This window comes from Bemisia tabaci, chromosome 9 (assembly GCF_918797505.1).
Source record: "Bemisia tabaci chromosome 9, PGI_BMITA_v3".
Lineage (NCBI taxonomy): Eukaryota > Metazoa > Arthropoda > Insecta > Hemiptera > Aleyrodidae > Bemisia > Bemisia tabaci.
In genome coordinates, this window is record NC_092801.1 from 5,486,723 (window position 1) to 5,501,020 (window position 14,298).

A 14,298-nucleotide genomic window follows, 5' to 3' on the forward strand; every position below is an offset into this window, starting at 1 on the left:
GAAAAACGCCGTATGAACCGTCGAAGTTGCCAAATTTTCTTGGACAAATCTCGAATTTTTGGAAAATGTTTTGAATATTTTTCTTTCGATTTTTCAGAGAATTCTCTCTGTAATTTGATCTAAAATTTGACCAGAACATTTTCAGGGAAAATATTCAGAACTTTCTCGAAAAATAAATACTTCCTTAGAGGAAATTTAGCAACTTCTGAAGGCTCAGACGACGTTCTTCCTTGGCACAGCAGTATACTCCAGCGGAGCGTTGCACAAAATTTGGCTTTAAAACCTTCAAACCAGTGGAAACTCGCCAATTCACCTTTAGGAGGACTATATTTGGACTGCAGTTTGAGAGGAAATACAATTTCTGGCTAATTGACAGGTTAAAAACAACGTATGTACCTTTAGTTTCCCTGTAGACATATGCGTTTTTATGTATAAGCCGGAAGTTGTAGTTCCTGGTTACAAAATTAAGTCCATTTGTTAATGAGTGACGAATCAGGGGAAAATATGCTTGAAGCTTGAAACTCAAATTAATCAGTTTGGCGCTTAAGGATGACCATAGTATCTGTAATTTGCAACAGATCCGTTCAAAGCGGAAGAGACCAAGGGATACACTCCATGGATGTCGCCATCGACGATGCTTTTCAAAGAACAATTTCCCCGTTAGCATCGGCTGTAGGAACTCGGCGCGGCGTTAGGATGGATAGGGATACAATTAGTTCAGTTGCAAAGCGTGGATAATCGACTATCGATATTTCCTCCATTTGAAGCTATGATAAAGAATCGATGATTAAGGTGTTCGTTGTAAACACCCTATTTATCAATCCTTTCCCATACTGCTGTGCTAAGGAAGATCGCTGTATGAACCTTCTAACGTTGCCACATTTCCTTCAATAAAACCTTAATGTACTGGAATTGTTGTGAATTCTTTTTTTCAGTTTTTTTTAGACAATTTTGTTCGCAATTCCGTCTAAAATGTCCAAAATTTTGAGTACGCATAATCGTCAAATTGTTTAGAGGATCTTCGAGAAACCAATTAGAACTTAAGTAACTAGACAATAAGCTTCCATGGGACAGGGGGGAATAATCAAAAAATGGTAAATAGGATCTTTAAAAACTAATAATATGTAAACTTAGGCCTTCAGGTGATACCCTGTCACGTATCATTCTACTCTGTCATTTAACAAATAAAATAATTGTTTGGAAAAAAAAAAAAAAAAAAAAAAAAAAAAATTGTCAAATTGTTTAGACAATTTTGTTCGCAATTCCGTCTAAAACGCCCGAAAGTTTCGAGGAAAAGTACGCATAATTGTTCTCAAAAATACATGTTTTATCCGAGGCAATTTGGCAACTCTCGAATGTTCATACGGCGTTTCCCCTTAGCACGGCAGCATAGATTTAAATGGGAGATCAATCGATATATCGCGAAGCACGCCACGCAACTGAATTAATTTCCACCGATTCAGATTCAAGATTCAACCGCAAACACGATTCTGGGACTCAAAACCAATCTACTGGGTATCTGGGGGATGCACATGACGCGATGACGTCACTTTTCTCGACGAACACCACCCTCTTTCGACGTTTGCGCGTGGGATGTACTTACGAATCGCGGATGGAGGTTGCATTCGCACTGACAGGACAGAAAGACAGGAGGAACGACGAGGATTTATCGCGGGGTCTGTCCTTATCTGCCGTGCTTAGGAAAAACGCCGTACGAACCTTCAGGCGTTGCCAAATTTCCTTTGATAAAACATGGATTTCCTGGTAATCTTATGAATATTTTCCTTTCAACTTTTTTGATAATTACGTTCGCTATTTCATCTAAAGTTCCTAAAAATTGTCAGGAAAAATATTCAGTACATTCCTCAGAAATAAACATTTTATCGGAGGAAATTTGGCAACCCTCGAATGTTCATACGGCGTTCTTCCTTAGCGCGGCGGTTATCGGAACCGTATCCGCGCTGCGATGCGATTGGATCGGATTCGATGGACCAAAACCGGCGCACAATGGATCGAGTCAATTAGGGAGGTCGGACAAAATTCGGAAAGTTTATGCGCTCATAACTCTGTTCGTATAAAACTTCGAGGTTTTAAAAGCGGTTCCATTGGTTTTCTCGTGAAATTTTCTCCTAGGAGCACCCCTTGAAATTTAAAATGCGACGAAATAAACATCACAATTTTCAGTTTTAGTCAAATATTTCATGTTCGACCTCTCCGATTGACTCGATCCACTGTGCGGCGCTCCGACTCTGACCTAGAAAGCGCAGCGACCCATGAGCTGTTGTTGCCCAGACGAGCTCTGCCGCGATAAGGAAAAACGGCGTATGAGCCATTAGGCGTTGCCAAATTTCCTTTGATAAATCACGAAATTTCAGGAATATTTGTGGATATTTCTCTTCCGGTTTTGTAGAGGATTTCGTTTGGAATTTGATCTAAAAAGCTTGAAAATTTCACGGAAAGATTATGCGTAAGTTTCTTCAAAAATAATTATTTTCTGAGAGGAAATATGGCAACATTTGAATGCTCTTACGGTATTTTTACTGGCATGGGCTCGGATGGATGAAGAGTCCATGGCTTGCAGTATAAGTGACAGCTTCGATCGAGATCAGGAATCCGTGGACAGTTAAAGATGTTCGCATTTGTGGTTTCTTTGGGTGGAGGATATGGATGAGTATGCGTACCAGCTAAACCGCAGGATTGCTAAACCTGTGACAGTACATTCCTCCATACGGTTAAGGCCCGATACGGCTAAGACCGTAGGTAAATTTGCTGATTTAAAGGACTTATCCACGACACTCGCGGGAAAATGAAGGACCTACGTTCGTTTAAAAACCAAATCAAAACAATGCGAATGTAAACAAGTCGAAATAATTTCACTCCCATTGGTTCCCGCCAATTCCAGTGGCGCGCTCGGTAAAATATACAAATTGACGCGCCAATTTTCAAAAAAGCGGGGAGTCCACTGGTTGCGCGCACAAAAACATCGGCTCCGTACGAGGCTTTTTAGGTCATTCAAAATCAGGGACCGCGGGATTGGATTCAGGGAATCGATCCCAAGGAATCCGAACTGCATAGACTCGAAACCCCTCCAACCTCTCTTGGAGGGTTAAAGGGTGCCATGGTCCTAAAAGGGGTTTCCGACCGAACTGAGATTCAATTGCATCAAACTAGAAAAGTACGGAAAATTTAACCTTGAAGTGAAGCCTAAAAGTAAAAAATTGGCCCACCCTCGGTCCAGAAATGAGCCCCCTAAGGAGGCAGCCCCCTTTTGATGGGTCTTCGGGGGGTTGAAGAGAGGGGGGCAGTGTACCCTCCTCAAATTTCTTTTTGGTCGCAATAATCTCATGAGCCATAATGCTTCCATGAGATTTATATAAGCAACGATTCGTCTTTCTCTGTGAGCCACAAAACTTTGAAGTTAGGAGCTTATTTGGACCGCGTTAAGGAGAAAGGAACCAAGCGACTTACATGATAACGGTTGTGTGGATTTTTGAGCAAAATTCAGTAAATTATATCTACCTACATAGCACGAAGCAAATTCTTTAAAATTTTCAAAGGATTCCACACTAACATTCTCTTGTAAAAAATTAAATAGGGCAACAGCTGTTGTGGCTTGATTTCTTTCTGCCGAACGCGGTCCATTCCTTCCCACGAAGGTTACAAAGCTTCGAAATTTGACAGATCGGACGAGGATATCGACTGTTACTTTTGCTGACAGGACGACTGCTTATTTCCGAAAGACAAAAGGATGCGCGGGGGTTTAAAAAAACAGAGGAAGAGACGGAGGTGTGAGTGTAAATGCCACGGGGCGTTCCGCTGATGAGGTTGCAGGGATGACGAGAGGGGGTGGGGGGGGGGGCTTTTAGGGGGATTCGAGGTTAGTCGTCAGGGTTTCGGGAGGGGAAGGGGCGGGGGCGGGGGGAGCTTTCCATTGATCATCCTCCGTCGAGAGCCGGCTAACGTCAACAGGACGCGACGCCCGGTAGCCGACAGCGCAGCTTTGAGCATCAACAGCGATTGTTTTCTCGCGTTCATCGCTGGCGCCACGGCCTCCGACACTCTTGCCGCTCTCCTCGAGAAAAACATCATATATGTCCAGTCATTTTTTAAGCGGGCGACTACACTGCCGTGATAGCGAAGAGAGCCGTAAGTGCAAAAATGAAGTTTTCAGAAAACGGGCTCAGAAGCTTCGGACAAGAACATTTTATTGAAAGAAGCCTCCGTTCTTTGTCAAAGTGCCACTATTCGTCCGGAAGACCCCTAGAAATCATTTCGGGGGATTAAAACTTGACCGATTTTATTTTAAAGCACATGAAAAAGGTAAAATTCAATTTCGCGTTAGGTTATTGTTAGGCAAGATAGCCGTAAGTGCTATCTTCTACATGCTTTCGTGGTTGCATTTTGGACGCACAACAAACACATTTTCAGGTTAGAAATTGGCAGAAGAGGGCGGCACTTTACTGAAAAGCACTGTTTTCATTGGCTCACATGCACCTGCGGCTGTCTTGAAAAAAACTATGTCATTTTTTGTGCACTTACAGCTTTCTCATGCGTCTCGTTTTTATTAAATTAGGATGAATTTTGCTGTTTTAGCTGTCTCAGTAATTTCATCTGAAAGAGTTTAGACGAATTTTGAAGAAAACCCAATTTCGAAAATTTTGCACTTACGGCTCTCTTCGCTTTCACGGCAAATATGTCCAGTCATTTTTTAAGCGGGTAACTACACTGCCGCACAGGGTGCATGAAACGTATGAAAGAAATGAAAGATTGGAAATTTCAGTCGAATATTTCATGAAATTTCACGAGGCTGTGAAATATTTGGACGTATTTCTGTCAAACGGAACTAAGCACCAAATTGAGTTTCTTTTGAAGATTGTGGGCCTTGTCTCCACGGGACGTTTTCATGGGATTTGTCCCAAGTTCGAATCGCAGGAATGAAACCTCTGGGATTTTTCCCAGTTACTGTCTCCACGGGACGAGGCTCATACGGTCCTGCGACTAATTTGCGCGGGAAGATAAATTAGATAAAGTCGAGTATTTAACCGGGATTAAAATAATAATTGCGCTTAATTGACAATTAGACACATTATTCTAACTAAACAAACATTAACCATCGGAGTAATCAACAAATTATCGCACAATTCGTTTTCACTTCTTCTTCCTCTCCCAGTGGGTCCTAGGAGTAAAAGGACCATACTTGGTACTGGGAAAAATATTGATTAACTCAATATTTTTTCCAACTTCGTAAGTGGGATTTTTCCCTGAGAAAAATCTCGTGAAAAGGCCCGTGGAGACAAGGCCTAATTACACTGCCGCACAGGGTGCATGAAACGTATGAAAGAAATGAAAGATTGGAAATTTCAGTCAAATATTTCATGAAATTTCACAAGGCTGTGAAATATTTCATACTTTTCAGGGGCTAGAGTATGCAATCCGCACTCAAACACGCAAAAATAGAAAAAAAAGTCACGATTTTCACATTTTGCGAAGCATGAAAAAGAACTGGTATTTTCCAATATCTGTCATAAATTTCTGAAATTTAACGAAATATTTCTCATGAAATTTCAAGATTTTTTTTCCATAAAATTTTTCCGACCTGCTGGGGCATACTGGATTTAGAGTCCTTTCATACTGAGAGTAAATACGATCCGAATCCATTCTTGATCGATTACCGTTTTTTAGGCCCTCACAGTGTCACAAACGGGAATAAAGATTACATTTTCACCGATTGCGAAGGTTGTAAACTGGAATGGACCGCGGAATTAGGACCACGGAAAAGAACAAGCGGAATGAGAGAGTTAACGAGGGCAGGAATTCGGGAACGGGTTGATCAAAGATTACAAAAAAGTTCAATTTCTGTAATCTTTATTCCCGTTTGTGACATCCACGAGTCGCGTTGTCTCTTCACTGATTTTGTAGCGATGTGCCGTGTGTCATTAGTTTTTCTACACGTTTGACCATCAGTAACACGCTTGTGCAAAATCATGTTCTTCACAATATAAAATGATGATGGTACCACGTAACGCCTAACGCATAACGCCTGAAGTGCGAGGCGCTTCGGGAGATGGAACGCGAAGCGGTCAAGGGGTGTATGTTCTTCTGAGTGTGCAATCATAGAAATCCAGGTAGAGAGAACCATAATAGATATGCAATTGCATCATGGCCGGATTAAGGGGGTGGCCACATGGGCCGCGGCCCATGGCGGCAAAATGTAGGGGGCGGCAAATTTTGCAATCTTTTTGAAAGTAGGTATCAAAAAAAAAAAAAAAAAAAAAAAAAAAAAAAATAGGATTCAGAAAATAAATTACAAGCGAGAAAATGCGACAATATCTCTCATTTCCCAAGAGTGAAAGTATAGTAAACATCTAATGTTGTCGTCTTCCGGTGATACCAAAGACAACACCTTTAATTAGTCGAGTTAAGAGAGTAACCAAACACGCAAATCGACTTTGAGCGGAGCGGCGCAAAGAGCAATGATGACGAGGACTGAGATGAAAAGGAGAAGCCTTCGGCGCGGCGCGGCGGTCGGCATGAAACGCATAGCGCCTACAAGACTGTATGGATACTTCACGCATTGCGTCAAACTGACTGTGGTCAACAGCAGTCGCTCGGCGTGAAACGCATAGCGCCTACAAGACCTCATGAATACTTCACGCATTGCGCCAAACGCAGGGCGGTCGGCGTGGCGCAGCGGCAGGAGTTAAAATTATTAAACCACATATATGTTTGTTCTTTCATAATTTTTTCGTTCGTTTGTTATGAATGGAAGGCCTTGTCCAAACAGAGGTGGGTTTACGGAACTTAACTTTCGCGTAAAGTTCTGTGAACTTTCGTTAGTGTTGACAGGGCTTTCACAAAAAATGTGCCCAACACGAGTGAACACGTCTTATACACCCCTCCTCTACCGGCACGTTCGCTTAACGAATTAGAAGGGGGCGGAAAATTACAAGCGGCCCATGGGCGGCAAGTAGGTAAATTCGGCCCTAAATTGCATAGTTTCCGACCCAACTTGACAACGATTCTTGGGAGATTCAGTCATATGGTTGAAATACACCCTCAAGCCCGGATTTTACGAGCGACAACTATGTTAAACTGATTGATTGGCAAAAGTGCCCTCTATCGGCATATTTTTAATCCAACTCAACTGATTGACAAGCTCCTTTCAACTCAGCGAATTTGAGTCTAAATTGGTGACAGAAATTCAACGGTCTGACGACAGAGGGCCCTTTGTCCAAAGAGGTAAAAGCTTTAGCAAATCGATTTTTGATTTGCGAATTGTATTTTGAGATTGATTTCAACGGATGATTCTCTATAGATGGGCTCGATCAAAATTAAGAGATTTCAGATTTCTTCATTCAAAAATAATATAAAATAAAAAAAAATAAAAAAGAATACAAAATTATTAAAAAAATTTAGAGGCTATAACTTTATCCATTTATTATCATGCAACCACTGAAATAATTATTAATTTCTCTGTAGATAGGTTCGATCAAAATTAAGACATTTCAGACCTCTTACTATATTTATAATAAATAATAAAAAAAAACAAAAAAAAAGAATACAAAATTATTAAAAAAATGTAGAGGCTATAACTTTATCTATTTGTTATCATGCAGCCACTAAAATAATTATTAATGTTACAACTGAAAATGAGAATGATACGGCTCAAAACAGCCTACCTTTATAGTGTTCTAAAAATTTAGCCTTTTTTAAAACCCATTTTTCATTTCTTGTTCTACCGTGTTCAAGAATTCACTCAGGGACCACGACTCATTTTGTAAGGCTGACTTTCTAAGCTGACGGTGAAACTCGCCGAGGCAATAACGATAGACATTTTGTCTCAGATTGCGGTGCGGTGTTTGCAGAATGCTGTACTCCGTGAAATGAGAGTCTGGTAGTTCATTGGTGTGCGTTCAGTAGGAGTTAATATTTAAAGGACGAAAAAGTGGATGAAAATTATGGAAAACTCTGACGTTCCCGAAGGATAAAACAACTATTAAGATGAAACCATTTCATAGAAATAATAAGACTTTTGACTGTGGATATTTTGAGGATATTAATATCCTCGAGGTTTTAAGCTTCGAGTGCGCGGGCAGAGCTGCGTAAACGTTTCCTGGAAAATCTACTAACCAGGAAGAACGCCGTATGAGCCATCGGGTGATGCCAAATTTCCTGCGACAAATCACGAACTTACAAGAGAATTTGTGAATATTTGGATTGCATTTTGCAAAAAGAAACCACTAGCATTGCAATGATGTTAAGATTGTGCAACTTCATCCTTTGCAATGAAATTGCGGAAATTGTGAAAAACCATGAACCATCGGGTTTTTCCTCCAAGACAAAAGAAGTTGCACAATCTTAGCAACATTGCAATGCTAGTGGTTCCTTTTTGCAAAATGTAATCCATTTCTCTTCCAATTTTTTAGATCATTTCGTCCTTAGTTTGATCTATAAAGTTTTCAAATTTCAAACGAAAATATTATTAACTTATTTAAAAAATGAACGTTTTCTAAGAAGAAATTTAGCAACACTCAAAAGCTTATACTACGTTTGGCCTTAGTACGGCAGAGTAACCTAACTTCGAGAGCGCTCAAAAGCGAACGCGCGGAATTTCTTTATTAAATCTGCAGGAGACGCTATTCGAAGAGCGAATACTTCTGCACTATACAACCTTTATTAAGCTACCAAAAGGCATGATACTTCTTCTCTGTTTGAGTAAGTGTGTGAAGTAAGATGAGAATAAGAGAGAAGTGGGTGGAGGGAAAAAGAGGGAGGAGGGAGAAGGAGAGGGTTCGGGGTGGTAGAGGGTGAGATGAAAAAAAAAAAAGAAATAGGGAGAAGCCGAAGAAAAAGGAGGCAGATGAAATAGACGAAGAGGATGCGAAAAAGTAAGAAGAATAATAAAAGTAAGCGGAGAGAGAGAGGTAGAGAAGAAGGGAGGAAAAAAGGATGCAGGAGGGGAGAAAAAGTCCAAGTAGTGAAGTTTGTATTAAATAGCGATGACAGGGTAAAATCATTGATATGGGATCGGAATGTCGCGCGTGTTGTCTATTCACTATTTGAAGGGACTCGTTTAATTGTGCACGGAAAAAAAATGTCAGGGGTTATCCCCTAAAATTGTGGTACTGCCCCAATTTGTTGGATGATATGGACATATCTGCCTAATTGTATTAGAACCGCAACTCAAGTTAGGGTAGTACCGCAACATTTGGGTTAGTTATCCAATTTAGCGGGGTACTACCATAATTTATCGGGGCACTGTCATAATTCATTGGGGTACCACCACAATTAATTGGAAATCTCCATATCATCCAACAGCCTCGTGCCCTTTTTTTCGTGTATGTTGCAATAAAATTGAAATAATGTGGAATTATGTTCGCTTTGCAAATTGCCTACCTTTTTTACACCAGGACTCGGTTTGAAGAAGAATAGAAAAAGAAGAAGGGAGCAAAAAGAGTGAAGAAGGGAGAAGTGGATGAGGAATATTAAAAAGAAAATAAAGAGGGAAGAAAAAGACAAGGAGGAAACGTGGAGAAATAGAAGAAAGAGGTACACTGGTAAAAATTGACAGTAGAATACGTGTTCCAAAATACCATAGACCTACGGCCGGATGTAAGATTTCTAATAGCTTCTATAGCCGGCTACACAATTTCTTATAGCCTTTCATAGCCGATGGCGATTAAGCAACTCACAGCCAGGCGTGTCAACGTCACTAATTACGGATGCTAGGACTTGGTGAGTTTTTGGACCACTGCTCTCTTTTTGGGCCGTAGTATCTTGATTTATTTTGCGAAGAAAGCTCCGTACTTTAATGGATGCCTGCCATTCCTAATATATTAGAGCGCCTTCAGTTTCGTATGATACTGTGCAATACCTCTGGTGTGAAATAGTTGCGTGGCACGCTGCGGTGCGGTAGGCGGGCAGCCAGCGCGAAACACGCATTGGCGCCTACAAACCTAACAGAGATACTTCACGCGTTGCGCAATGCGTGAAGTATCCCTGTTAGGTTTGTAGGCGCCAGTGCGTCGCCGCTCCGCTTTGTGTTAGGCTCTAATATTTAATCTGGCGGAGTCAGCGTTATTCAACTCATGATTTTGAAATGTTTGCACATCTTGTATGGATTATTCTCGTTTTAGTTGATGAAAAAATAATATGTATTAAAGGAAAATGTAATACGTGTTTTGTAAATATTAAGGTGGTTCCGATTCAAACTTAATGATTTCCAAAGCACACGAATTTCTACACAATTTCTTATGGCCTTTTATAATCGATGGCGAAAAAGCAACAACCAGGCGATAAAGTGTAAAGCCCGGCGATAGGAACTATAGCCCGGCTGCATAATTTTCTATCGCTTCGTATGGCCCGGCCGTATGATTTTCTCCGCATTCTACAGCCAGCTATATGATTTTCTGTAGCCTTCTTCAGCCGGCTATAAGAATTCCTATGGTATTTTGAAACGCAGCTCTTATCGTCAATTTTTACCAGGGTAGAGAGGACGTATAAAAAAGAGGTAGAGAGGATGTAGAGGAAAAAGGTAGAGACGAAGTAGAAGAAAGAGAGAAATATGAAGAGATGGATGGAGAGAGGGGGCAAGAAGAAAATGAGGAGGAAGAAGATAAAAGGGTGCAGTAACAGATGATTTTCTTTGCCATCATCTGTTCTTCCCCCTCCTTGTCACCTTCCTACGCTCAGAGCTTGAGACCTTTTTCAGCGGAACCGCTGATACTCTTCCCGATAAATTAAAGCGGGTTTACGAGGCCCGGGTTTGTGAGACGAGGGTTAATTAACATTTCGCCCGTAATCAACACTTCACGGTTTATAACCATCATCCCTTATGAATCCGCAGCTTCGTTGATGGCAGCGCAAGGAGGCAACGTCTCAAAACCTGTCCGCGTGTAGTTGACTTGCATGCACCCAAGTTTTCCCCCGCTCGAAAGTTCATCCGGACTAATTGGATTTGACACTCCAAGGGTGGAGTCTGCCATGAAACTTTAAAGAGCTCCGCTGGTTCCGGGCGGACTAATTTTATTTGGGCAGATGCAGTGCAAAAAACCATGGAAATGACGCCGGTTAAATTAGATCCAACATACCAACTCAGCCGTGCTGAGGAAGAACACCCTATGAGCCTCTAGATGTTGCCATATTTACCTCGATGAAACCTAATTTTTCTAGTAAAATTTTGCATATTTTTTTTTCAAAATTGTCAGACAGTTTTGTTTGCAATTTAATTTAAAATATCTGAAAAGTTCAAGCAAAAAAACGAATAACTTTACTCAAAAATACATATTTCATCAGGGGAAATTCGGCAACATGCGAATGTTCAAATGACGTTTTTCCTTAGCAAGAATAGCATTGCAGTTGCCGGTCCATACGCGCGCTTACCTGCAAGTAGGTATTGTGGAATATCCAGAGATGAGTGCGACAAAAAAACGCCTTCAATATGGCGTGATACGGCAAACATCCGCCGAGCACCAATAGTTGCGTTTCGGATAATTACCTCTCTTGCTCAAGGCTGCAATCAAAGCCGTTCACCTTAAACACTTCCTGCCCTCAAAGCTGCCCCCTTTATTTTGACGAGAGTGTGTTTAAATTCGCGATCCAGTTTGTTCATAGTTTAGTGACCCACTGTCCCCCGTATTATGTTTCAATAACACCTCCTTGAATCCTCTTAATCACGGAGAAAACCATACGGGGCTCCATAGTCCATATGCTGCCGTGCTAAGGAAGAGCGCCGTATGAACCTTTAGGCGTTACCAAATATCCTTTAATAAAACACGAATTTCCTGGTAAACACATGATTATTTTTCTTCCAATTTTGCAGATAATTTTGTCCGCAGTTTCACCTAAAGTTCCAGAAAATTTCAAGGTAAAATATTCATAACTTGCCCAAAAAATAAACATTTTTTGAAGGAAATGGCAACTCTCGAATGATCATACTGCGTTCTTCCTTGGCAAGATAGTAGGCTGCCGTGCTAAGGAAAAACGGCGTATGAACATTCAAGAGTTGCCAAATTTCATCTCATCAAACACTTTTTTTTCAAATAAGGTTATGGATATTTTTCCTTGAAATTTTCAGGAACTTTAGGTGAAATTGCCAACAAAATTATCTAAGAAATTGGAGGAAAAATATTCACAAATTTTCCTGAAAATGTGTGATTTACTGAAGGAAATGTGGCAAAGCCTGAAGGTTCATACGGCGTTTTTACTTAGCACGGCAGTATTGTAAGATGCTGTTTAAGTAAGGACTATAAATACGGACCTTAGACCGTCTCCTCCGTAAGTGCGTTACGCAGTACTTAAACGTTACCTTAATCGAATGACTGCGAATCCGGCCTCTAGGCTTTTAGCGGCCTTTGCCTCGCAGCAAAGGCCGACGAAAAACGGGCGCTTTTATATAAATTAACATCAAAGAACGCACGTAACGGTGACAAAGGCTGGCGGGCTCCTCGGCAAATGCTTTGTAAGCGCCGCGCTGGAGCATTCATTAAGAGCCCGGGCCGGAGATAGGTTTCATTAGCACGGTTGCCGTTTCGGCCATTTCGCGGGGAAATGGAAATGGCCGAATCGTGAAGTTTCAGTTTTCGAGTGGGCGGAGCTTCAAGCCCGGCAACATTATTCATTAGTGTGGAGGTTACCTTCCAGCGGCCACCTTCGCGTTATTTCAGAAAGGAAAACCGCCCTCGAACGTTTAATGAATAGATGGGGCGGGCGAGGCTTTAACGGGGCTTAGGAATTATGATCGACCAAATCGTTCACGGAGATTTCCTGCTTGGTTCAATTTTCCGAAAAATTTAAAATTCCCGCCTATTAAAAATGGCGGGAATTTCAAATTTTGCCCCTTTCCTAAGCTCCCAGGTATACTCCATTATAAGAAAAATCTGGGTCATATTTTCAAAATCCGATTACAACGGGCTCATCTAGGGAATATCACCTGTCGATAACCGCAAAAATAATGGAAATCGGTCCAGTAGAACGCTCAAACGAACTATGACAAAAAATAAAAATCTACATTGTTTAAATGCACGGAGAAAAAAACCTCGTGCGTGGGACCCGAAGTTTAGGTCATATGGATCTCTGAAGTTTTCGGATTGAGCATCTGAACACTTTAGATCTAGCTGTCGAGGTTCGGATCACACATCTGAAACTTCAGTTCTTACATCTGAAGTACTTCAGATGTAAGAACTGAAGTTTCAGGTGTGTGATCCAAACTTCAGCAGCTGGACCATGAGTACTCGGATGCGTGATCCGAAAACTTCAGAGATCCATATGACCTAGACTTTGGGTCCCACGCACGAAGTTTTTTTTACGTTAGTTCAAAAACGGCGGAAATTTGGTGATGCTCCCTAAGCCGCCGTGCCAAGGATGAACGCCGTATGAACATTCGAGAGTTGCCAAATGACCCTGGATAAAACATGTATTTTTGACGATATCTATGTATGTTTTTCCTCAATGTTCAGATTTTTTAGATTAAATTGCGCACAAAATAGTCTCAAAAATTGGAAGAAAAATATTTCCAATTTCTTCAGTTGATTCGTATCTTGTCCGGGGAAATTCGGCAACGCCTGGAGGTTCATACGGCGTTTTTCCTTAGCACGGCAGTGTGAGAGCTCTGCTTCCCACAAATGGATTGCATTTTGCAAAAATGAACCAAGAGCATTGCAATGTTGCTGAGATTGTACAATTTCTTCTGTCTCAAAAGGAAAATCTGTTATAACCTATAAACATTCTCAATTTTACACGCTAATAACTGTAAATTTCAGACAAAATTACCATGCAAAATCCATATTTTTGTATGATTACAGTAGCTTTATTGCTAAGGGCGAAGTTGCACAATCTTAGCAACATGGAAATGTTCCCGGTTCCTTTTTGCAAAATGCAATCCAAATTATGATGCGAACTTTTGTTAGCAAAAATTGACGAACAGTTTGAACAGGCAGTGGAACATTTTTAACGCAAGTTCGCACTTTTGAGTCCCCCAATGGCATGTTCCGCGACCTGTTCCGACATTCGAATTCGGCCGAAAGATATCCAAGTTGGACACTTCCTTTTGGAGCACCCTGTATGACAGGCGAGCATAAAACAATTGGACGAATCGACGTGAAAATGAGGGGCAGATCGGGCGGTTTACTCGACGATACGAAGGAACGTGACAAAACCACGTATGTCGATCACAATGTCAACGCAGATGCGTCGTTTTTGCGGCCGCGAGGCAGCGCTGCGAGGAGAGAGAGGCACCAGTTGCTTTTGCACCTCGATCGATACTCGGTTGGGCTTAGAGGCGAGGGGTGGACGGGGGGG

At 41.3% G+C, this 14,298-nt stretch overlaps 1 protein-coding gene across 3 annotated transcripts in view; it reads right to left on the minus strand.

Annotated features, from left to right (window-relative positions):
- IA-2 (tyrosine phosphatase IA-2) overlaps positions 1-14,298 on the minus strand; it is a 136,328-nt gene that overhangs the window by 113,667 nt on the left and 8,363 nt on the right. The window lies entirely within an intron of this gene.